Below are 22,978 nucleotides of genomic sequence, written 5' to 3'. Positions count from 1 at the left end.
TGTCTTTGTGGGTGAATTTACAGGTTGCATAGAATTTGTCAAAATTTACATGTGGATGCTGAGTGAATCTGTAAAAAAGAAAAAAAAACTAGTTTGTGTTTTGACAAGTTACAAAAAATTCAATTGTTTTACGATTCCTGTGGATTTATTAAAATCTTCATAAAATGAAGATCATTTGAAACTTTAAGAAACTTCCCACAAGAGAAGAGGAATAAATACGATTTGTTGTTGTGATTTTTAAAAAGATTTATTTTTATTATTTTTTTATGTTAAAATGTGTGTGTGTGTGTGTGTGTGTGTGTGTGTGTGTGTGTGTGTGTGCAATGCCCATGGAGGTCGGAAGAGGGCATTAGAGCCCTTGAAACTGAAGTTACAGGCAGTTGTACAATGCTCAAGCGGATCCTAGGAACCAGGCTCAACGTGAGAATACCTAAGTTTAGATCACTAGAGCCCACAGCATGTTGGGTCTGCAGTCCACTGGTCGTATGCAAAAATGTGAGGAGACAGGAGAATGCCTGGAAGGTCAGAGGGCAGATCTGTAGGGGTAAACGAGAGATGTTATCTCGAATAAAGGGTGAAGATAAGGGCTGGTGCGCAACTGCCTTCTCTCTCTCTCTCTCTCTCTCTCTCTCTCTCTCTCTCTCTCTCACACACACACACACACACACACACAAGTTTAAAAAGTAGAAGCAAGAATGCTCATATCCGTCTTCAGAGACTCATGGATCTTCTCCTAAACTCCCACATCGATCACTATAACACAGGATTTTCCATGAGCTGGGGATGGGTATTTTGAGACATAAGAGGCTTAGTGTTAAAAGTAGTACAATCCTGGGGAAGTTGGGATGACTGGTCACCCTAGAAACTACCAGAAGATAGGTGGGAGCATCACTTGACTTAGAAATTCATCTTCATTGCATCAAGTCAATGACAATTACAGGTGTGTGTAATGGAGATGCAGGCACCCTCCCTCTCTGGTGCCTCCCATTTTTCTCTGAATCAAGCATCCTTCACAAATATGACTACTGTTCAGGCATAAGCATCCAAGTGCAGAATTGCTCCTCCTAATCCAGAGGATGCTGTGAATTGAGAAAGATTTCAGTTCCAGATTCTCAAATGGCCTTGTACCTTCTAAATGGTGTTTCTCCCAGCCCCTAGGAGAAGTAAAGCCCCATGGGCATGATGTGATGAATCGTATTCACCCAGGATGAGCAGATCCAATAAATCACGAGGAACTTTTAGCAAAGGTGGCTACGCTGTGTCAAATGGGAGCACGCGGCCTGACATTTCACGGATCGCAAATTAAGAATAATAGGCTCCTCTTTGATCATCTACATGATAGGTGATATGAAATAGAGGACCTAGAATGCGTTTCTAAAAGTGATCTAATTCTGTAATTTAATGTAATTTACAGAGTCACTTCTGTGTTTCAGACAACATGATGGATCATGAGGGTTTAGAGAAAAATGAAATCTGACTCTCTTGATAGACAGACAGACAGACACATAGGTACATAGATAGATGATAGGTAAATAGAGACCAATGTTAGACAGCTAGATGATATGGACAGGTAGACACACAGAAAACAGATGAATATAGATACTGTATAGAATATAGATAGATGAGCTAGGTAGATAAAGATAATAGATTGTTGACAAACAATAGAGAGATACATAGATGATAGATAGATGATAAATACATAGATGATAGATAGATAGATAGATAGATAGATAGATAGATAGATAGATAGATAGATAGATAGATAGATACAAAATGGAGGATAGATAAATGATATAAAGGTGATAGGAGGGTAGATAATGGATAATAGATGATTTGGATAGATAGTTGATAACAGATAGATAATTGCTAGGTGGATAGATGATCAGTAGATAGATGATTGATAAATTATAGATAAATAATTGGTATACAGATGGTGGCAGACACATACAGACTAGCAACTTTTGTACAATTACTTTATATATACATACATGGGTATTTAAGGGAAAATAATGTGACATAAAACTAACCAGCCATCATTTTTGTGTGCATTTTGTTATATTTACAAAGATCTACAGCCATCAGCTTTGTCCATTTTCAAGGCCTTCCCACTTCCACCTTCCCGAACACTCCTCAGTACCCTCTCTTCCCAGCCCCTCCCAACCCCTAGTCTACCTTCTGTCATTGTGGGCTTATTTATTTTATCTATTTCACACCAATGTAAACTACACAGTACATGACCATCCGTGCCTAGATTCATTTCTCTGCATAACATCCCTCAGCTTCATCCATGTATCTGAATGAGACTGTGGACAATATGACATTCACCAAAATTCTGTGACACCAGCCATCAGGTACACATACTCCAAATACCCATCAGCCAGCGAATGACAAAATATATGGAGTATTTGGACAAGACCAAGGAGGTGTATCTGGGTACCAAGGTACTATTCAAATCACAGCCTTTAAATGAGAAACTAATATACAAGAGATAACTCAGGTAAATGTGAGCAGTGACTTCAATAAGAAGAAGGATCCACGGGAGGCTGTAGGAGGTTACTAGTCATCTCCTAGGCTTCCAGATAGTTGATGTATTTGTTGTTATTTAAGAACAGAAAAAAAGCTGAAGATTGGTTTCTCCTATGGTTCCTGGGTGTTGTGCCTTCATTTTTTTTTTTAACTGTTGGAATAATTTGTTTTTATTTCTCAAGTAGCAGGCACACGTCCAGTCAAGATTGCTATCCCTTGCCTCAGAATGGTTTTTATATACTTCAAATCTTGAATCATTTGTGGTACACAAAAATTATTGAAAAGGCTGTTATAACAATATGGATATGTCAAATCTGCTTTAAAATTATGCATAATTTACACCTCTGTTAATTCTAAGATAGAAAAAAAACCTCTAACATCACACACTCACTCAGATACCCCACCCTTCTCCAACCTCCTGCCTGGATCAAATGTTGACCGTTTTGAGCCACTGGGAAGAGAGGCCATTGATGATGCATTGGTGAAGATTGATGCATTGGTGGACTAGTGAAAGCCTTCCTCCTTAGATAAAGCCACCATGCAAATGTCTTGGAGCCTGTCTCTGCATGTGAGAGATGAGTGGACTTCCATTACAATAACATCCAGTGTCCCAGCTATTATCTCTGTTTCTCATTAAGAAGACATTTGTTGCTCAAATATGATTAGCAAAGAATTGCTTTTTGCGTATGCCCTGTGTCAGGTTTTGACTCTCTCTCCCATCAGGTCGCTGTGACTGTAATCCCTGCGATTGACCTTGGATATCAGTATCACTCAATGCTCACTGTCCTTCACCTGTTCTAACGGCATCCAGGTATGCCATTCAGGAATGACAGTTCCTCCACTAATTTGCTCCCCATATGATTGGTATCTAGTGGCAAGCATGTGCCTGAGCTCTCCCACTCACATTCTACTTATGCAGAGCTATATACTCACTCCTAGGAAGGCTAACTGGAGAGATGTCCCCCAGGTAAGAACCTGGGTGTTCTTGCTGGATCCCCCAAATTGTTTTCCAATCAATTATCTAGTAGGGAGGGTGGATGCTATTACCAGGTATGTGGGTTCCATCATATGGACCCTCAAATGAAAACAACCCATCAGATGTAAGACAGAGAAACTGAGATCCCAAGAGATAGAAAAGCTGATTCCCAGATTGGGACAAGGCTCAAGCTGGTATTGTCCTTAACACAAGAGGAAATGAGATTCCCACCCCTTCCTGACCTCTCTTCCTGTCTTATCTCCTCCTCTTCCTCTCACTCTCCTCTACTTTCTTCTTCCCTTTTCTCCTCCCTCTCTCCTTTTTTCACACCTTTCATCCCAGTCCCCATCCCTCCTCCCCTCTTCTTCCCTCCTCTCCTCTCTTTGTAGGTGGAGTTTTCGTGTCCTGACAGCTGCTCCCAAATAACCACAAAGAGGCCTAATACTAATTATAACTGTTCAGCCGATAGCTCAGGCTTTTTACTAGCTAACTCTTACATTTTAAATTAACCCATTTCTATTAATGTACATTCTGCCTTGTGGCATTACCTCTCTTTCATCTTGTACCTCCTGTTTCCTCTCTGTATCTCGCTGGTGACTCCTGACTCCGCCCTTCTTCTTCCCAGCCCTGAAAACCCTGCCCAGTTATTGGCCAATCAGCTTTTTATTAACAATGAAAGCAACACATTTTCACAGGGTATAGAAGGATTATTCCACAGCATCTCTCCCCTTCTTTTCTCTGTCTCTCACCCTCTCCATTCCTGTCACTCCCATATGCTCTCTTCTCCCTCCTATTCCCTCCTCATCTTTTAAATTAAAACAAGGCTGAGGTGAATATTCCCCTGCTCCATTCATCTGCAGAGAGCCCTGACTTAAGAATAAAACCAGAAACAACAGTAGGAGTATCCCATTGTGTTGGTCCCTCACTTTCAGAAGTAAAACAACAAACAAAATGTATCTGCATGCTGTGAGCAGGATGGGCCATGGCTCTGCACCAGATGTCTCTGCAGGCCTAGGGAGAAAGCAGGAGAAGTGGAGAGTATTGCCTGGGGTTCTAAAAGATCACTGGACCCTACTGTCATGGCCTCGGTGACCTTCAGCTTTGCATAGTGAGTCAAAAGATGAAAGGAGAAGGCTATGTCCAACACAGCCAGGTTTTCAGAGCATAGATTAATAAAATCCCCCATGCTCAAAGACCATGTTGTAGCTCATTTTAAAAAGTGAGAAAGGGTGATAATAAAACTGATTGAAAGATGAAGTTAACATATCAGAAAAGCATACTCTGAATAAATGGAAAGCTTTCTAATAAGCTTTGAAACTCAGAAACTGGAGGCCAAAAGGTGGGTGCAGTTTCTCATTAAGAGCTATTTCGTTCTATGGCACAGTGGACCAGACAGGTGCCAGAGAGAAATGTATAAGAGATGAAAAGCACTTTCCAAGGGACCATTCAGACCCTTCAGAGAGGATGGAGCCTGTGTGCTGGCATGGATTTCATGATCAGGACTTGGGTCCCACAGGGCAGTACAGACTGTGGCTCTCACAGGCATGACATGTCATTGCTAATTAGGGGCTGCAGGCTGAGTCTCCCCAAATTTCGGAGCAGACACAATTCTATGTTACACTTTCATCACAAAGGAATGTAGAAAAAGCATCAGAATCCTCCTGCTTATTTTCCTGTCTGATGAGTTTCTGTTCAAAACCAAGAAACAAACAAAAAACATTTCATAAACCCTAACCGCATACAGCTCTGAGACCTAGTGAGTACATTTTGGACAGTGGGGAAAAAAAGCAATTAAAATGGAGAAAATTGGCAAATCTGTAGGGATTTTTTTTTCATGGTCCCAGAGATTACTCTTTCACTGTGAATGTAGAGTAAAACTTAATTTAAAAGTCAGATAAAGGACAGTGGTGAGGCTAGTTATCTGTAGCTGTTTTCCAAGTGTGTGTATATGTGTGTTGGGGGGGTCCCTTCCCTCCCTGCCTTCCTCCCAAGAGCTGCCCTGCATTGTGAAGGATGCCACAGCAGGTGCTTATGCTAATTCTGGTTGTTTACAAATATACCTGGGAGTATCATATCAGGCACACTGCTGCCCTTCAAGAGTTATGCGGGAGGGAGCATCCGTACACTACAGTAAAGACTGTGCTACACTCCTGCCTGGTCCTATGGACCTCTTAGCTTGGGATGCAGAAAGGTACTATGAGCGGAGAGTTGGGAGACTCAGCACAGCCCTGGCAGCTTCCTCTATCTGCAGGATGTTCTCTCTATCACAGATACACTCAGCTGACACCACAGTGAGGGTTGTTCTTAAAGAGGACCCCAGAATCCCTGCTGCTGGCCCTGGTAGCTTGTGGCAGATGTGGTGAGCTCATTGTTTGTAACCTAGCAGGGGTGAGGTTTTTCCATCCTAGAATCATGGCCATTCTGACCAGTACTTCCATAAATATATGCATGTTTGCGACTCTGATATACTGGCTTCATTTCCCTGGGTGCACAACCAGGAGTGGATCATAGGTTATTCCTATTTTTAGTGTAGTTATAAAAATTATATCTCCAAATTTGAAAATCTTTGGTGAGCTTTTTACCCTGTGAAAATGCCATGCTTCTGCCTGGTGATTTATAATGTTTCCACAATGAGAGAGAAGTGAGCAGTTTTCTTCTGTTTGTAGTAACATCAGGAATTATTTTATTGATGTGTTGTGGTATACATCTTATCTATACCTTAGCATTTTAACATTTAGTTGCTCATGATATACCTTTGTGCCTCACATTCATGTGTATGTGTGTGTGCCTAAGTCTGTGCAGTGACACAGAGGCCAGGTGTGTATGTGTGTGTGTGTGTGTGTGTGTGTGTGTGTGTACATGTGTATGTGTGTTGTGTGTATGTACGTGTGTGTGTGTGTGTGTGTGTGTGTGTGTGCGCGCCAGATCCCCTGGAACTGGAGTTATAGATGGTTGTGACCCACCATGTGGGTGCTGGGAATCCAACCATGGTCCTCTGCAAGAGTAGCTAACACTCTTAACTTCAAAGCCATCTCTCCAGTCCTTACCTGTAACTCACCTTCACATGAAAGAGTTCTAGGTTTGCCTTTTAAATTACTCCATGAAACTTGAGACAAAAAGGGAAAGCAGTCTATGAACCAGGAAGTAATAGACTTTATTTAATACCATTGACTCTTTGTTCATCAGTCCTTTTCAGGGAAGGATGGGTGTATTCTTTATCTATATGCTTAATAGTTGTGTGGGTAATCTCTGGGCTTATCTCCTAAAATCCAGTTTTCAGTGAAGAGCTGCTGACCAAGCTGACCCTTCCGGACTTCTAACGTCCTCTGACCCCATGGGTGAGAGGATGTGTCCTACAGAGGCAGGAGTTTCTTGAACAGAACTTTAGTGGCCTCAAGATGTCAACACATGAGCACAGAGAGCTGACTATAGACTTGGACTTGGGTCTTTTCCTCACCAGAGGATCCAGAGAGTAAGAGAGTCATTTCATTCCAGTCTCTCCCTCACATCTCCTAGTTGCCATGTGCATTAGTTACACTTCCTCTTACTGTGACAAAATACCTAGAGAGAAAGGAAAAGGAATAAAGAATGTATTTAGCTCACATTTTGAGAGGCGTACAGTCCTTCATCTTGGGGGAAGGCATAGAAACAAGTGTGTGAGAAAGCTGGTCCCATGGCATCCACAGTCAGGAGACAGAGAGAGATGGATGCTGGTGCTCAGCTCTCTTTCTCCTTTTAATTCAGTCCCAGACCCCAGGCCATGGGATGGTGCCACCCCTGTTTAGGCTAAGACTTCTCATCTCATCTCAGTTAAGCTGATCTAGAAATGACCACATAAACATGTCCAGAGGTTTGTCTCCAAGGTGAGTCTGTCTTCTGCCAAGCTGATAATCAGTATTCACCATCACACTATGTGTAGGTCAGACTGTAAGGCTGGAGTCATGTGGACACTGCCCATGGGAAGATGTGTTTGAGTAAAGAAAACAGGAGGGAAAGGAAGAAAGAGTGGTGTTCCCTTTACCATGCAAGGGGTTCAGGGACAGTAGGAGATGGTTACAATAAGAGTTCACACCCACAGGAAATGAACCAGCCTGTTTAAGAAACATCTCTGTACCCCAACTTATCACAGCAATATTTAAATTATGGGAGGATTCAAGTACCTTGAAATTTAACTTTGCCCTATTCAGTGTCCCAGTTGGTAAAAATATAGTGGATTTTTATTTTAAAAAATGGTTTTATTTTATGTGTATGGGTGGTTTGTCTGCATATATTATGTGCACCATATGCATGTAGTGCCCAAGGCGTTCAAAAGAGGCCATCAGATCCCCTGAAATTGAAACAGCAGACGGTGGTGGCCTCCATAGAGGTGTTGGGAGTCGAACCTGGATCCTCTGCTCGTAACCACTGATCCATCTCTCCAGTCCCAATCCAGAGGATTTAAAAGTATACCTCAGGGCGTTAACTTCCCTAGTCTAGAACAGAATTTCTAGCTTCAAATGAAGGCACTGGCCACGGTCTGATCCAAATTCTGTTTCCTGGGGAAAGAATAGATGAGGCATCTTAAGGAGGAAGGAACATCACATAGAGCATCAAAGAGAGAATTGGCAAGGGAGGTGAGGTATGGGTGAAGTAGAGGGCCTTTGAACTTACTGTAATGGACAACTGTATTCAAGATCATTGGGGAGGACAGAGGCAAGCACAGGTAAAAAAGGGTTCAGGACAAGCCCCTGTTATGTATAGAAGGTTCTCCCCAGGGAGGGGGGAGGCGGAGACTGTAGCAATAAAAGGATCTGTTCCTGTGCCCTTAAGGTTGATGACTTCTGGAAGAAAGACTTAAAGGAATTTTTATAAAATAATAATAATAATAATAATAATAATAATAATAATAATAATAATTTTACCATCCAAAATTCTTACAGAATGAAGTTTCTTTCCTGGAGTGGACCTCATCCTTAATTCTTCCCCAAATGACAAGACAAAGCAACAAGAAACTAGTTAAAGTAAAATAGAAAACACACACACACACACACACACACACACGCACACACACACCATGCTGTACATACACAAATCCACTGTTTAGCAGTAAACCCCTTAAGAGATGCACAGACACTACCAGAGTGAAGCTATAAAGCTGAACTAAAGACCTTAAAAGAAAACCTAAACCAAGAGCAGAACACAGTGTAACCCAGGACAGACAGATCAATATAGAAAGAAAGAAACCATGCCAAATCTGTTTCATAACGTCAGAGCTGTGGCAAGAAAGTACAAGGTGAGCACAGATTCCAGGGTGGTTCTGAGACAGCAGTTATTGCCTTGAAGATTGTCTCGGCTGCATCCTAAAACACGTGGAATTTCTGTCAGTATCCAAAGCCATCTGATGTCCATGGTTAACTGAGAAATTATCCAATCCTCAGGAGAAAGTGTGAAGAAAACACCTAAGATTCATTAGCACTTCTATTAGAATTTGATACACAATTAATACTCTATTTCAAGTTAGCAATAAACACACACACACACATACACACACACACACAGACCTCATATATATATATATATATATATATATAGATAGATAGATAGATAGATAGAGAGAATATCAATAAATGCCCAAACAGCGATCTTTCAAACTATTTAGAACTAAGATTTTTTTTTTCAAGTGCCAAATGTTGGGGCTGGAGAGATGAGAGATGACATAGCAGTTAAGAGCACCAGCTGCTCTTGCAGAGGACCTGCGTTTGATTTCCAGGACCCACACCGTAGCTCACAACTGTCTGTAACTCCAGTTCAAGGAGATTCCTCTTCTGGTCTATGTGGGTACTGCATGTATAAGGTGCTCATACAGTCATGCTGGCAAAACACTCTGACACTTAAAATAAAAATAAATAAAAATATTTAAAGTAGCAAATATTTACTTTGTGCTGCACTCTGATATCAACTGATATAAAACTAAAGAGTAACACACATAAATGCACACACACACACACACACACACAGACCTCCTATATTAAAATAACTTTGTAAATACAAATAGTGGTTCTAAGGTAGAAAAATCACTGCTTTCCTTGATGTATGCCAGGAACTCTGAGATTTTACAGAGGGGAAACACAGGGGTTGGAGTTTCTTTAGAGCATGTAGATTGCCTCATTTCATGATTTTTCTACTTTCAAAACCCTGTCATTTTTAAGGCAAATTGTGCCTCCTCCTGGGGTGACTGAGGTGAGAACAAAAGACATAATGGGCTGGAAAAAGAAATTATTAGGAGCAAACAAAAATAAGCAAATTGCTAGAGTATTATACAACCTTGTGTTGGTGAACATAAAAATAAAGGATGGCTCTTTCCCTGACATATGGATCTGACTCTTCTATCTTAAAAGGAAAATTAATAAACCATAATGAACTACCTGCTAATTTGACTATGCGATACTTTAAAATGTGTTTATTAAACTGCATCATAAATAAACCAAAAGCCAAGTGAAAGCTGAGGGAAAGCTTATAATACAGATGGCAAAGCATCGGCCTCTTTATTATATAAAGAACATTTATAAATCTATCCACGCAAACACAAACACTTCATAAAACGGAATAAGGTCATGAACAGGCAAGAAGAAATGAAAACATGCAAAACAGGAAGTACATATTTGAGAAAATATTCAGTTCTATTATTAATAGGAAGAACTTTGGATATGAAGGAAGAGAAAGCGAGGAAAGGATAAACAATTATGGAGCATAATAGATGGATGAATACCATCAAACTATATTATAGAATAATGTCACAAAGACACCCCTTACTTCAGGTAACTAAAGCACAGTCACAGAAAGATAAATGCCCAAACAGTTATATACTTTACTTCAAACTGTTACATACTTTAGCACTGGGTCAACTTTGTTGGTACACAACCTTGAAATGGACACTTGCACAATGCCAGTGTTTTGATGAGGGAGTGTTGTGTGGCACTGTTCCGGGAAAGACAACAAACGTCCTACTCAGCCCAGTTAGGGAACTGACAACAGACCACAGTAATGATACCACCAAAGTCCTGCTTGGTGAACCAACGAGTTTTCCTGGGGTTACTTACGGGAGCAGAAATGACTCAAAGACAACTCCATCCACACAGTCCACTCCAGCATGGGTGACTGCTCACAAATGCTGGAAACCTGGAGCCCAGCGCAGCTCAAGAGGTTGGAGAGTGTCCTTCCCTAGTACCTCAATTGGTCTCTGACTTGTCCAGGCATCTCATTTCCTCTGAGTGTTTCTCAGCCTCCTCACTCCTTGTCTGGGGTGGGGAGCTAATGAATCTTGTCAGTTTCAGGAACTTCCTGAAGCCTTTGAGTTGTTCACTTCCTGAGATGAAGGAGCCTCCTTGCAGGACAGGATGTCCCACCTCCCATTAGAGCATCTTGTATCTTATCATACTTCCCTCCAAGAGGTGACAAATGCATGAAGTCCTGCTCAACAAGTCCTAAAATTATATTGTTCTTATTCTGAGTTGTTAACAGTCTTACTATCTAGACTATAAGCCCCAGAAGGGTTTTATTTCCGTCTTCAACTGTAGACCAGCACTGAGCACACAGATGCCTAATAGGTATCTACTGAACTGATGCTTGAATGACTCCAAGAGGGGGAGAGGGTGATGGAATTACTTTTCCCTAAAAATTCAAATAATGGCTAAGTCTTGCCTGAGAGTCTGAGAGCAAATTAAAGTGTCAAGTCTGATTAGAAAATGGACTCCCGAATTAGGGGAATTCCCATGCCGTAGCCTCTTCTTTTCAGAATCTTTTTCCCACCCACAGAAGAACATAAACCCCCGCTGAGGACTTTTGGTTCTACATTGCCACAGGGGTAAAATGGGACGCGAGACAGAGCTGAAGACCCATCAGCAATCCTATCGAAATAAATAGGAACAGAATAGACCAGCCCATCTGTCCCTGTGATCAGCCATCATCTCTCCTGCTATTTTAGCGGTTAATTTCCCAGCTCAGCTGCACGGTGCCTCTTCTGGGGGGAAAACAGATGACAATCCGCCTTTGCGGAGAGAATCCATTGTTCCCTGAAATGCAATGCTGAGAAGCCGAAATTTCCTTCGCTGTCTGGGAACGAATCTTCCCAACAAAAGCATTAAAATAAATAGACTGAGTTTCAAATAACTTTAGGACTTAAAGAATTCTCCCTCTCTTTCCGCACCATCATCCACAGAGGTGTCGTTTTAAGTAGGATACTGAGAATGTTCCTGAACGCAGACTCCAGCCATTCCAGGGAGGCGGCCGGCCGGAATAGACCTCTTCACAGCCTGGCTTCTTTTATGCGTCTTGTGGGCAGATGCGAAGGACTCATTTCTCTCCTTTATTACATTAGCTCAGTTCGGGATTTTCCAACAATTAAAAAGGCAGTTACACTGGGCTAGTGATGCATGTACTTGGGTAGTGGAAGCAGGAGGATCAAAAGTTCAAGGGCAGCCTCAGCTAAAGATGGAGTTCAAGGGCAGCCTGGGCTATGTGAGGACCACTCCCCCCCCACCCCCCACTATGTGGAATGATGCCCAGTGTAGCTGAATCATATGGAAGGATTTGTTCCTTTATTTATTTTTCCAGTTGTAGGATTTTTGACTTGACACCAATGTCCAGACATCTCTAGTTCTCACGCATCTTTCCAGCATGGGAAGAAAATACTGTGTACATGAAAAGCATGCCCATACATACATGTGCATTTACACGTGCATATACACGACACCCTTCACATGTGTTGTGCAGCAGTTACCTCAGATTTAAACTGATTTCCTCCACGAGGGAAGGAGGTAGCTTGTGAAACCCAGGAGGGAAAGTTAACACTGGCAACATTCCCACTCCCCAGCTTTTAGAAGAAATGGACATCCATGGGGAAGATGGAGAGTCTGGCCAGCAGAGGCCAGGAGAGGAGTGTGGAGCTGCTTGCAGGCTCTGCAGAGATGTTGCAGCTGTCCTGAGCAGTCACCAGTGCTGGGGTGGGCTTTTTGGTAATGCAACTGTTCTGTGTGTCATCCTTCCTCCTTGTCAGTGACCCCCACCCACTCTCTTATTACAAACACCGACTAAAAACCTCATTGACTCACCCAGATGGACGTTGGTGCAATCGTTAGTTTGCTCTGTTGTGGGTTCCCTCTCTGGGGTGGATAGGTGTGTGTGTGTGTGTGTGTGTGTGTGTGTGTGTGTGTGTGTGTGTGTGTTGTATCTTCCCAGGAAAATATCTGTCACACAGCGACGTATTACAACCACTTTAAACAAATAACATTGACAGTCTCCCAGGCTTGCGTGGATCAGCTGGTATCTGACGTTCTCAGGGGACGTAACTGTCCAAAGGAAACATGACAGAAGGGGCCACGATCACATCCCCACGGTCGTGCTGAACTCTGGCAGGAGGGCCCCTTCTTTGCTTGTTCAAAATCAATGCTGAGGCCCCAAGTCTAGCTCATTTCCAGGGCTCAGAGTCCCCCTAAGATTTTCACCTACTGTTACAGACAGATAACTGGAGAAGAAATGTGAGATCACTTTCTGAAATGAGAGCAAAGCTGATGCTTCTCTTCCCCGAGACTCGCTCTCCTCCCCTGCAGGCCTGTACCCTGCTCTCCCAGGAACACACTGCAGGCTCTGGAGCTCACAGTCCCCTGATAATTGCTGTCTGGAGGCCCTGCCTGCCAGACTTTTCTGAGAAGTGATTAGGAGAGAGGACATTCTGCTGGCTTCTGGTTTCAGATGTTTTATCTCAATTACATGAAACTCAGAAGAAAGAAAAGCCCCGTTTCAGTTCCCTACTCTCACTGTGCTTTGGCGAGTGGCAGAAATAACAGGGTCAGAATCTAAGTCAGTTAAGGACTTTCAAAGACTCTCAATGTGACACCAACTTCGGTCTCACCTGCCACTCGCTCCCACTGGGAAGTGCAACTCACCGAGGATGCTGGTGGAATTAATCTTACTCAAGGGGAACTCTGACTTTTCCTTTTCTAAGCTTGGGAAATACTGTGCAGTCAGCTTTCCGCCACTATAATGGCATATCTGAGGGAATCAGCTTATAGAGGGGAAGGGTTTATTAGGCCCACAAGAAGGTGCACCCATTGCTTTGGAATGTGGATGGGCATGCCAGGTGGTAAGGGCAAGAATCTTTAGCTAAAATAACAACAACACAAAAAATCCAAAACAAAATTGTTCTTCTTATAGCCAAGAGACCAAAGAGAAAGTACTACGCCATGGGCTGAAGACTAATCACTATGCTCTACCCATAAAGGTGGCACCCCTCTAAACAGTGCCATCCAGAGACATTCAAACTACATTCAATGCACTCAATTCTTTAGTATACCTTGGATCCTTTTCTTTCTTTAAAACAGTACAAAATAAGCAAAAAAGATTTTGATGTGCCTTCTAAATTATGGCCTTTCATTAATTCTTTGAGCGTTTTATACAATACATTTTAATCATATTCACCTCTCACTCTTCCTCCCAGCTCCTCCCACATCCACCCTAACTCTCCCAACTCCCCACACCTATGGGTCCTCTTTTCTCTTTTTTCTTTACTTAATAGCTCACTAAATCAACTTGTACTGTTGTCCATGTACTCCTGGGTGTGGGGTCACCCACTGGAACATGACTGATCTACCAGGAGCCTCCTTAAAGAAAACTGACTCTCCCTTCCCTGGGAGCCATCAATTTCTATAGCTCAGTTGGGTTAAGGGCAGAGGCGCATGAACCCCTTTTCACTCCATGATAGAATGTGGATCGCCTTGATCTTGTGTAGGCAACACAGCCACAGTGAGTTCATGCACATAGGTCCTGCCGTATCCAGAAGATAGCATTTCACCACAGTCATCTCCAACCTCTAGCTCCTACAGCTTTTAGGTTCTCTCCTTCCATGACAATCCCCGAACCTTGGGGATGGGGAGTGGTAGGGTGTGGTACGGATGCCCAGTTTGTAGACGAGCTCTCCACTGACATTTACTCTCTGCACTTGGACCAGTTGTGAGTTTCTGTACTAACCACCATCCACTGTACAAAGTAACTTCTCTGATGAGGTCCGAGAGCTGCACTGATTTGTGGTTAGAAAAATATGAATGTAGAGGGCAGTTGATACTATGTTCATTTACCAAAATAATAATAGTAGGCTCACCACAGGGGCCTGTGAGGTCCCCAGACACAGGCTTTTGGCCAGATGTACAGTACCAGTCAAATGTTTCCTCCTGGGGAGTGGGCTTTAAATTCTATCTTGATGTATATTTTGTCTATGGCTTCCATTCACAGCAGGGTAAGTTCACGTATCTCATACATAGCTTCTCTTTGTCAACTCTTTAGGAACTACACCCATGTCCTCTCAACACATCTCCTGGCACCTCTTCATTCCTATCTCAACCTTCATGTCGCCATCTGCAATAAACTTAAACCTCCTTGAGATGTCATTGACCAAAACGTGTGTGTGTGTGTGTGTGTGTGTGTGTGTGTGTGTGTGTGTGTGATACACAGGATACTATGGTATGCATGCTGGGATAAGCTGTCTCTGCACCAACACGAGCAAGGACATGGCTTGATGCCGACTATCTGGGTTCAGGATGCCAGAGGTATTTCCTTGATCCACCCCAAAAGGAGCTCCTGGTTCTTCATCTCCTCTTCTCCCCCTGGAACTCTGACTGCTGAAGGTCAGCAACTGGCATTCAGCACTGACGGTTTTAGAATATCTTGACAAGGTCTTACACTGCTCCTTCTGTGAATGTTGGCCACACCCCTTGACGTCCCCTTGGGGAGGAAAATGAATTGTTTTGCACTTCAGGAGGATAGAAGAGTGTTCATCATGCAAAGGGGTCCTCACACCACAAAGTGGATGTTAATATCATTATAATGGTAAGCTTTACACTATGCTTATTTTGCCACTGAAAATTTTTTAAAAATTAAAGCTAGAGTACTCTTCTGTTATAACTGCTTAGATAATGTGACTATTTCAGTAATAAACATAATGTAAATGAGTTATGATCTCTGTCCTATATTCTGGCCATGGGGCTTTCCAGAATACCTTACGATACTTAAGAAATGATATACAAAATTTTTTTAATTATCTATTTTAATTTTGAGGTTATAATTACATCATTTACCCCTTTCCTTTTCTCCTTCCAAATTGTCCCATATGCCCCTCCCACATACTTCTTTCTCTCTTTCAAATTCATGGCTTCTTCATTAATTGTTACATGCATATGTGTGCATGTACATACATATATAATCTTAAATACAACCTGTTCAGGCTGTATAATGTTATTTGTATGTATGTTTTCAGGGTTGACAGTTTACTATTGGATAACCAAATGGTGTGTCTTTCCAGGGGAGGACTATTTCTCCCACTCCCAGCAATTCTTAGTTCTTTGTCTAGGGTTGAGGCCTCCTAGGCTTTCCTCTCTACATGTTAGCATGTCCATTATTGTCCTTATACCCACAAATAAGTGTGGTCCTCACCGCTTATCAAGAAAACTTCTCTTGGTAACAAACAGAGACCACTACAGAAAACTGCAACCAATCAAAATGCAGAGTTGTGCCGGGCGGTGGTGGCACATGCCTTTAATCCCAGCACTTGGGAGGCAGAGGCAGGCGGATCTTTGTGAGTTCAAGGCCAGCCTAGTCTACAGAGCGAGATCCAGGAAAGGTGCAAAGCTACACAGAGAAACCCTGTCTCGAAAAAAAAACAAAAAACAAAAAAACAAACAAACAAAATGCAGAGTTGTAGAGCCCAGTCCAGATAGATAGATCTACAAAACACACCCACACCCAAGGTTTAGGGAACATTGTGGATGAGGAGGGTGGAAAGATTATAAGAGCCGGAGGAACAGGGAGGTTGCTATGTGACTGTATCTCCTAGTAATGTCAGGAGCTACACCCGTAAAGTCCCACTAACATGACTACTGCTTAAACATGAGTTAAGCAACATGATACTTCAGAGATGCTGTGTCTGGGAGGTACATGTTAATAATATTTTGATTCCCCTTTGCAGAAGATATAGTGAAATAGTTAAATTCTACATGGAGAAGGGGGAGCTCAGAATCTGTGTAGCTGGTGAGAATAAGGTCTTGTTGATTCCACCAGCTTTACCTCTGTCCTCTTCTAGGTCTCAATCTTGGCAGGAAACTGATTTGATCATTAAATGCTTGCCCTATCTGTTCAGAAGAAAAATGCTCAGCCACAGACAGGCTGTAGTTCCTTGTCTACAGGTAAAATTTGAGTACAACCATAGACCCTGGGGCTCTTCTATGATGTATTGTGGTCAATGTAGGAAGCAGCAATGAGAAATGGACAATTCAAGGATGCAAGGGAGACAGCTGCCCATGTAAAATCTGCCAATGGGACAAGGTCTTCTCCTGTTTGTGAGATATGTGTTGAGAATGGAAAGCTTTTACAGATTGAAAAGGAGCTCAGAGGAGCTGGCCAAGCATCCCTATATAAGACTTGGCAGCCTTACACCAAGAGAGAATATTATTAAAATAGTCATATCGGAAGGAAGTGTAGGCAGTGAAGAGGCTAGAAAATAGCATTTATATTGATCATTGAGCACTTGATTACTTGTTGTTATACATGACACCTCTGGGTTCTTTGATGAGTTGTGCATCCTAACTGGTGCAGCTCAAAATGCTTTTCCTGCCAGCTCTGTGTTTTCTACCCAACAAATGCAACAAACCAAAGTGACAATAACAATGAAGCGTAATTGGATCAATTGTGGGTCAATGTCTCTTTGTAGATGAGGTCTGATTATTTCTTATTCCCAAGTCCTTCTTTGAGCTGCTGTAGATTTAGGACCACCAATGTACCTCAAATGTCTCGTCTCCCAGGTCTCCATCTTCACCTAAGCCCAGAGACCAGTTAGACCCAGAGCCCAGCTTGGTGCAGGTGGCTTGAGAAATGGTTCAGTTTTGAGGACACAAAGGAGACAGATGGCCAGGGGGAAAAATCCCATATAATGACGTCCTCTCTTTTCCATTCTTAGTACCTCAGCTCCGACATCACTCTTCATTGTCAGGTACAAAAATGTGAGCCCACAATTGCTATGCTACTGATGGTACCTCATAAAAAACATCTGGGATGCAATGAACCTTTGGAGACTCTTCTTACAAAGCAGTTTATGGGGTTAGAGGGATGGCTCATTAGGTAGACCCACTCATTGCACAAGCCTGATGAGCTGAGTTTGTAGCCCTAGAATGCACCTAAAACTGGATGCAGTAGTGCATGTCTATAAACCCTCTTATGGGAAGATGGGAGTCAAGAGACTCCCTGGAAGATTGTAGGCTAGTGACTCAGGAGTTTGTAGAGGTGAGCAATAATAGAGCCTGTCTCAAACAAGGTGAAGAATAAGGTCTGATATTCAAGGCTATCTTCTGAACTACACCACATGTTGTGGCAACGTGTGCCTGCATTCACACACATGAACTCAGACACAGAGGACACACAACATGTGCACACACACACATCTACCACTGGACAATGTGAAGAGAGTCAGTCTGAGATCTTGGAACACCCAGTCTTAAATGGGATGTCTTCATCAAACCCCTCCCCTCAGGGCTTTGGAGCTATGCAGAAGAGGAGGTAGAAGGACTGTAAGAGCCAGAGGGGATGGATAACACCAAGGAAACAGTGTCTTCCAGACACAGCAGGACTGACTCACATACAAACTCAGAGGTGGTGGCAGCATGCACAGGGTCTGCATAGGTTCAAACCAGATTGGATCCCAGCACTGAAAAGGGGAAGTAGACATGAGTTTCCCTCCACAAACCCAGAAGCTATCAGTAGCTGTGTCAGAGGATCAGCAGATGGCAGCTGATTTCAGGGTGTCAGCCCACCAGGAGGTAAATCCCTGATGGATGAATCTCAGATAGACAAGGCTCTGAGACCACAGACTCCAGAGTGTCTTTTGCTTCTGCTGTGCCTTCACATGTTTGCTGCTGCCATCTTTCTCTGGTATCTGGCATAGTGTGAATGAGTGTAGGGAGATCCCCACTGCCTGTAATGCAGTGTGTTTATCTCATGGAAACATCCTGTCCTACTAGGTATTTTTACCCCTGGATTTATTATGAAGATGACTTTTTCCTAAGCTGTACTATTTAACTGATAATGATAATGTTAGTTTAAGTAGAGAATTGATGATTAAAAAAATAAAACAAGGAAGTGTCACACAGCTAGAACACATGAGAGTTTCTATTGAGGAACCGTATAGACTGTGGCTTAGGTTAATGATTAAGAAAAACAGTTGAGTCCTATGAGCCAAGCTGGCTTGAATTCTTTTAATCTTAATGTTGGGAGATGTGTTCACAGGTTTCAGAGTTCATCATAGATGAATCAAAGCTTTGAAAATAACTTAAGGCTAGACTAGATGTTTTTGTTAAATGGCTTTGATATGAAAAACCCAAAAAGACAATCTAAAGTTTTAGAAAGGCACATAGTTGAATGTGGAACTCATTAAGGTCAGGGAACAAGAACAAAGCAGCCCAATTATTATTAGGTGACATACCTTTCATGCTATGATTGGTTGATGGCCAAAGGTAATGATTAATTCCTTATACCCATTTCTGCCTTCAATCTCCTGATATAAAAACTATTGATGAGTGGGTATGTACCCTAAAGATTTAAAGTAGAGCTGACTGATTATTTTTCATGTATAAAAGTTTAAGTTTATGATTTCTTTAAGATTCCTTATAAGATTACTATCCAAGATAAATAATAAAGTGATTGGTTCTTTCTTTGAAACTGCAAAATGCAGCCTGCCAGTAAAAAACCTGGCTGAGAAAAATACCTTGCTTGCTTACACTCTGTTACTCTATAACAAGTTGCTTGGGTATGCATGTATGCGGGTTCTTGAGGATAATTTTTTTTTTACCTGTAATACATAAAATGTTTAATCATGTAATGGACATGGAAAACATGCTAATTTTTTAATTGTAATTATTGTAATCATTCACTTGAAAAACAGAATGTAACCACATAGTAATTTTTATACTGCCTGAAAGATTTTGCTGGGGTATATAAGCTGTAAGGGAAAGAATAGAGATAGAGTTAAAATGAGTTAGAAGGAAAACATCAAGAGTGAGAGACTTAGAGTTAGAAGGAAAACATCAAGAATGAGAGAAGGAAGTCATCAGGAAAGAACAGAGAATACAGAAGAGGAATAAAAAAGGAAATCATCAAGAGAGACTGAGAGTGTCTTTTCCCCCTAACCTCCTCAGATAAAAAGTTATAGTGTGCCAGCTCCATGGATTCTCTTTGAGCTCTGTGCTGCTGGAGACTGGTGTCTGGGGCAGCAAAAAAGAAGCTATCTTCAACTGACAATCATTTTCGAAGGAAAAATTAGTTTTCTCCGATGGAGTCTCTCTGGGTATATAAACCACACTTAAGGGTAGATCCCATGCAAAACATTTATTATTATTATTATTGTTGTTATTATCATTATTATTATTATTTTAGTCTTACAAGTCTTTCTTGTATATTATGGTTTACAATTTTGTGTTTTCTTGGGTTTTGGTTTTGTGTCTCTGTGTGCATGTATTTCTTGTGTTTTTTTCACTTTTTTTTAAATTGGATTAGTTTGCCTTTTTGTTTGCTTGTTTGTGTTCTAATGAGAGAAAAAGAAGGTACAAAGTTGGTTTGGTGGGGAGGTGTGGAGGATCTGGAAGAAGATGGGGGAGGGGAAACTGTGATCAGAATACATCATATGAGTTTTCAATAAAAACCAATATGAACTTTAATAAATAAAGATACAGCAAATTGAAAAAGAAGGGGATCTCTGCATCCAGATCCCTCAGTAGTTGGATGAGGTTTCTAGCATGACAATTAGGGTGTTTGGCCATCCCATCACCAGAGTAGGTCAGTTCGGACTGTCTCTCGACCATTGCCAGCAGTCTGTTGTGGGGGTATCTTTGTGGATTTCTGTGGGCTTCTCTAGCACTTTGTTTCTTCCTATTCCCATCCATGACTAGGCCCCAGGTGGATCTCTGGGAGTCCAATTAGCGAGAATGAGGAGGGTTTATATGAGCGAGAATTGTTGAGACCAAGGTCGGATAAAGCACAGAGACAAATAGCCAAACAAACGGAAACACATGAAATATGAACCAATGGCTGAGGGGTCACCAACTGGATCAGGCCCTCTGAGTGGGTGAGACAGTTGATTGGCCTGATCTGTTTGGGAGGCATCCAGGCAGTGGGACCGGGTCCTGTGCTCATTGCATGAGTTGGCTGTTTGAAACCTGGGGCCTATGCAGGGTCCCTTGGCTCGGCATGGGAGGAGGGGACTGGACCTACCTGGACTGAGTCCACCAGGTTGATCTCAGTCTGTGGGGAAGGCTTTGCCCTGGAGGAGATTGGAATGGGGGGCGGGCTGGGGGGAAGGTGAGGGGGGCGGGAGGGGGGAGAACAAGGGAATCTGTGGCTGATATGTAGAACTGAATTGTATTGCAAAATAAAAATTAAAAAAAAAAGAAAAAGGGTATTGACAGTCATAAAGAAAATAAGTAGTTTATAAATAAAAACATAAAGTCTTTAAAGAGGGTATAAAATAGTATAAAAAAAGATAAGCCACGTAAAGATGGAAAATACAGAGTATGCATCCTACATGCTGTCTTGTTGACTTTAAATTTTTTGATTGATGATGAGCAAACAACAGCTGCTGAGAGACATTGGATTATGGAAACTGCTAAATTAAACCAACCTACATAAAAATGTCTTAACTTCAAAAAAAAAAAAAAAGAAAAAGAAGGGGAAATTCATGTGTTGGGGAACACCAGCCCAGAGACTTTGTGCCTTGACCATAAAACCTGGGAGGCAGCTATTTAATGGAAAAAATGTGTAAGAGTAAGCAATAAATTGAATGATTGGTCCAGTAGTTACTATGCCTGTCCCATTGCAAAGTAGCTAGTTCTATCATATAAGATGGATTCTGATTGGCTGAGCTTGTGTTCTACTTTGCTTTCATAGACAGTTTACTTGAAACAGTCCAGTTCCACATATATTTGAATACCAAGTGTAATCAAGTTCCTAGATGAGGTCTAAGTCTCTTCTGCTCACAGGCTCTTCAGGTCTGATTCCCATTCCAACTAATTTAAATGAATCATGGGTAAAATCATCACCTTTCATGATACTGTATCATCTCCTTTCATGTTTCCCAGAATACATGGGGGCTTACCCAGGTACCACATCTTCTCATTCAGCATTCATCACATTCATCATTCAGGCGGTACCCGGGCTTATTCTCTAAGGAGAAGTCTCTGGAGCTGCTGGGTACCATGTGAGTCTGTAGATGATGAGAATATTCATTCATTGGAGGCCTGAGAGCATCGTAATGAAATTTTCATGGAACTTCCCACTACTGTCACCATAGTGACAGAACTGAATCCATGTTGCCTAGCCATGGAGGAACCAGGAGGACCGTTAGTGGGACATGAGTGATCCTTCAGGGTAGATTTATGTAAGACTTACCTTGTTGGGAGTGGTGGTAGTGCACACTTCTAATCTCAGCCCCTGGGAAGAAGAGAAAGGTAGATCTTTGTGAGTCTAAGACCAGCCTGGTCTCTAAATAGTGAGACCCTAACTCAAAAACAAAAGAGAATAGCTTTGACCATGTGATGATTTGGGAGCATATGAACATGTCATAATTTATCAAGGGGTTTTAAAAAATAAATATTGTATGTTTATGCCTAAAATCTTTTGGAACAGCTACTAAAATTTCGTCTATAAAAATATTTTGTAGGGCCTAGAGAGATGGCTCAATGGTTAATAGCATAATTTTTTTTTCTTCCAGAGAATCCAAGTTTAGTTCTCAGACTCATATCAGATGGTTCAAAACCTTCTGTAATTTCAGGTCCAGAGGATCAAATGTCTCTGGCCTCTGAGGGTGCACACACACACACACACACACACACACACACACACACACACAAATGAAAAATAAATCTTTAAAAATATTTTGTAGAAATCTAAATGGCCCTGGAAGATATATTTTTGACTATTAGGCAGACTAACAAAGAAATAGAAAATAGTCCAGTTAACTTCAAGTTCCACCCTACAAGTCACAGGAGAAGTGTTATCAAGTTAAGCTTTTCCATAGCTTCTTGTTTTGTTTTTTCCCAAAATTTGATAATTGAAGCAGTGTAAAATTGGGGTATTAATAACAGCTTCATGACTAAGTTAAATTAAGCAACTCACGTTTCTGAAATTAGGGGCTATAAAAGTTCAGACAGGCAGAGATTAAAAACACAATTATAATTCTGTAACTCTGAGAAATTCATTTCAAGAAGAAGGAACAAAACCTTTGCTTTTTAAGCTTAAAATAATTTAAAATTCAGTTTCTCTCTCTCTCTCTCTCTCTCTCTCTCTCTCTCTCTCTCTCTCTCTCTCTCTGTGTGTGTGTGTGTGTGTGTGTGTGTGTGTGTGTGTGTGTGTGTGTGTGTGTGTGCAGTGTCAAAGGGGGCCATATGGCGGCACCAGATCTCCTGGAAC

The 22,978-nt window shown here is 41.8% G+C and overlaps 1 long non-coding RNA gene across 1 annotated transcript; it reads right to left on the bottom strand.

Annotated features, from left to right (window-relative positions):
- Positions 1 to 6,633: 6,633 nt before the first annotated feature.
- LOC131898445 (uncharacterized) lies at positions 6,634 to 21,834 on the bottom strand. The gene is made up of 2 exons (XR_009375927.1): positions 21,721 to 21,834; positions 6,634 to 7,063 (listed from the first exon to the last, which is right to left on the bottom strand). It is a non-coding gene; the product is annotated as an uncharacterized LOC131898445 (long non-coding RNA).
- Between the last annotated feature and the right edge of the window lie 1,144 nt (positions 21,835 to 22,978).

The sequence above is a fragment of the Peromyscus eremicus genome, chromosome 23, assembly GCF_949786415.1.
Source record: "Peromyscus eremicus chromosome 23, PerEre_H2_v1, whole genome shotgun sequence".
In the NCBI taxonomy this organism is placed as follows: Eukaryota; Metazoa; Chordata; class Mammalia; order Rodentia; family Cricetidae; genus Peromyscus; species Peromyscus eremicus.
This window is presented reverse-complemented; position numbering and strand designations above follow the sequence as displayed.